This window comes from Anarrhichthys ocellatus, unplaced genomic scaffold (assembly GCF_004355925.1).
Source record: "Anarrhichthys ocellatus isolate YVR2014 unplaced genomic scaffold, GSC_Weel_1.0 scaffold87, whole genome shotgun sequence".
Lineage (NCBI taxonomy): Eukaryota > Metazoa > Chordata > Actinopteri > Perciformes > Anarhichadidae > Anarrhichthys > Anarrhichthys ocellatus.
In genome coordinates, this window is record NW_022280117.1 from 141,786 (window position 1) to 145,885 (window position 4,100).

The following is a 4,100-nucleotide window of genomic DNA, read 5'->3' on the forward strand; positions in this document are numbered from 1 at the left end:
CCCCCCCCCCCCCCCCCCCTCACCTCCACCACCACCACCACCACCACCACCACCACACTCAACACTGCTGCTTCCTCCCCCACGACCTGCCGCATAGTACAATCACACACACACACACACACACAGACACACACACACACACTTTCCAATCTACTACTGCAGTCGTTTCACAATGTCACAGGACAGAGTGACTGACTCCTCCACCACATTATAACTGCACACACACACACACACACACCATCACACACAATCACACACACACACTCTCTCACACACACACTCACACACACTGCTGACCCTCCTTTGACTCTGAGACAGTGCTGCAACAACCTGACCTCCAGGAGGAAATAGAGAGGGGGGACTCACACTAAAGAATGTGGTTCATCTCGCTCCTGTATTTCTTGTGATGGAGGCGAAGATAAACAAAAGCTTTCTCTAAACAAAGCTCATGTAGAGAGATGGTTTTTCTCTTATTATTATTTTTAAATATTCATGTATAAAACCGGGGGGGTTATGTCCTCCTTCACTTTTCAGGCCTTTTTAAGTCATCCCTGTGTGTTTCCATGGTGTTATGTGTGTGCATACCATTGTAGTGACTTCTTTTTGGCAGGAGGCGGAACATTCCAGGGAAATGGCTGACCCAGAATAACACGCACACACACACACACACACACACACACACACAGATGCAGAATGAGTGGCTGAGTGAGGTCCTCCACCCTTTTTTCAAGCTGCTGTTTCCAAACAGACGCATTTCATGTTGGGGAGGAAACCACAGCCACACGCTACTGTACAGTATAACACAGCAGCACATGAACACACGGCTATGAACACGTGAACACGCGACGATCGTCATGTAAACACGCTACTATGAACACGTGAACACATAACTATCATAACATGAACACGCAACTATTGTAACGTGAACACACGACTATAATAACGTGAACACATGACTATCGTAAGGTGAACACGTGAACACCTGACTATCGTCACGTGAACACGCGACTATCGTAACGTAAACACGCAACTATCATGAACACGCGACTGTTGTGAACACGCGACTATCGTGAACACGTGACTATCGTTAACACGTGACTATCGGGTACACGCGACTATCGTTAACACGTGACTATCGTGAACACGTGACTATCGTTAACACGTGACTATCGGGTACACGCGACTATCGCAACGTGAACATTTTCAAAAAATATAAAAAACATAAAAAAGCGAGTAGAAAATATGCCTTTTTAAACCTGTTCTTTTATCTGCAGCTCAAGAACTGCACTTAAGTGCCATTTAAAGCTACTTCATAGATATTACGTTTGTCTGACCGCTTTGATTACTTTACAGATTTTACGTATGAAATTAGAGATGAACATATGATACACTGCTGCTGATTAAACTTGCCAATAGAATATAAATAAATTAAATTTAGCTCCAACTTAAGCAGCTGTTACATTAAATAGCTGCTGACACATCAGTACAAATAATTAGAAAATAATAATAAATTAATATTAACACAAAATTATAAAAAGTAGAGGGGCCATTAATGAGTACTTTTAATATAAATGAATAATAAAAAATAAATTAAAAAACAAAAATAAAACGAATGCAGGACTTTTACTTGTAGTGGAGTATTTACTACTTTTACTTGAGTAAATAATCTGTTAATATAATAATAATATTTCTTCCATGCTGCTGCAGCAGATGATGGATCCTCATCCTTCTGTTTGACCCAGTGGAGAATTTTTTTATTCAAATGCAGAACGCATTTTGTCGCATTCAGCGTGAACTCCACTTCACCCTTCTGTCCTTCCACCTCTGATTTTCATCTCTTTTCTACACGTGACTCCTACGACCATCTGCTGCCTCAGACTCCAGCTCTCACTTCTGTTCTGATCTCAGCAGAAGAAATGAAACAGACGCGTGAACGAGATGTTGGAGGCTCCTCCGCTCCTCTCGTGTGTCGGGTGCATTGATCCGAACATCTGGGGCAGCTGGACCAGAGCTGTGCTGCTCTCACTGGGGATGCTTGCAGTAAAATATATGCATCATGTTGTACTTTTATTATGTTGTTTACTCTGTAAACATGACATCTGTTGCACATCTGTCCATCCTGTTAGAGGAGTCCTCCTCTGGTTCTCTTTCTGAGGTTTCTACCACTTTAACCCGTTAAAAGGTTTTTTGGGGAGTTTTTTTCATTTCTCTTGTGACGATCCAATGACAGAGGATGTTGTTGTTGAGGATGTTTTCTACTACTTATACAATATCACTGACAATATCTCTCTTATGTTATATTTTAGTTTCCATTAGGCTCTGCTGTTCATATCTCTTCTTATACACTTTATATTTTTACTCTTGTATTTAATCTTTGTTGTTGTAATTTTACTTTTTCTATTTTAGTTGAATTGTTTTACTTTATTTATTTACCTTGTTGCTTTTGTGTTATTGTTATTGTTCATCATCATAATTATTATTATTTTTAATAATACAATAATGCACTATTATTAATAATATTATAATAATACGTACTATCAATGTAATTATTATTATTTATGATAATATTATTTTTTCTTATTATCATTATTATTGTTGTGAATACTTGTATTTAATGTATTAATAGGGTTATTATTATCTTGATTAACTATCACATTGACAGGAGAAGAAGAACACATTATGTTTGGTGGTGTTGTGAATCACAGCTCACTGCTGCCACCTTGTGTTCATACATCAAACTCCACCAAACGCAGTATTGTGCTGGTACAAACAGGAGTAGATTAAAGTGTACTAAATATATTATGTGTTGGGATTATATGTGTGTATATAAACGAGCATAAATTTTTTTTTTAAATATCTAGGATTATACTTCAGTACAGTATAATTCTAGTACTTTTCCACCACAGTCGGTGCCATAAACTAATGAATACATTTAATTAAATATTCACTATTTGTTTATATAACTATGGCTAATGAGTTCATGCTGAGGATATAAATAAAAATACCTCATGTTTCTCCATAGAAGGATTTCGTGTATAATGAAAGTATAAAACGCAGTACTGCTGCTTCACTCTACTTTCGTTTTCGCCTCAAAGTGAAAGTTAAACTCGGCTCGTGTTGTTCGAGACGTTTTCATCCACGAGCGGTTTGATTACAGGTAATCACGTGACATCCGAACACCTTTGTTGAAGCTTTTGGTGAGAGGTGAGTATTTGTACCTGTTGCTTCAATGAACGTAGTTTATCTGAAGAGTAATCACAGATATATCCTGGTGGTGGTCGTGAATGTCAGACCAAAGATTCTACTGTGTTTATGCATTCAAGAGGTTCATCGTTCGTCTTTCTGCTTTTAAAGACGACTATTTAAAAGATTAGTAGGAGAAACAACTTTACAAGGAGTCAGATCCTTTATTTACTCTAAGTTACTACCAGGAAGTGTCATGTTGTGTTGGTTCTGTGGACTAAAGTGGTAGTGTCTCTGAGCACCAGAGTCTCTTTAGAAAACCTCTAATTCTACTGCAGCAGGGTCTGACAGTCTGCTCCTCTCAGTCCTGGTTCTGGTTCTCCCGTGCCTCCCTTCCCTCCAGCGGGTCCAGCAATACGTCCTGGGTCTCCAGCAGCGTGGTGTCGGTGTCGGGACAGTTTTTAAATAGATCCTACTTTGTTACAGTTCAACGAAAAGCAGAAAACAAGACAAAGATTTGAACTGATTGATTAAGACCCGTTGTGAGTGAATGTTTACTCAGCCAGTCACAAACCAGTTCATTACAAACATCAGCCATTCATGAAAATAGAGTAATCTTAAAAATGTTTTCTTTTACTCAAAGATGTTCTAAATGTAAGGTGTTCCTATTTAAACATCAGTTTCTTCAGTTTAAATGTTATTTTTTACCCCAGGACAAAGTGTCCCGACTGTCTCTACCCGCTGTCTCCACCTTCCCTACAGACCGACCCAACCAACTGTCCCGACCGCCACTCTGTCCCAACCGTCCATACTGTCCCTACAGGTTGTCCCAACCGTCCATACCCACCGCCCCGACTGTCGCCCAAACCGTCCCTACCTGCTGTCCCGACCGTCCCTACCTGCTGTCCCGACCGTCC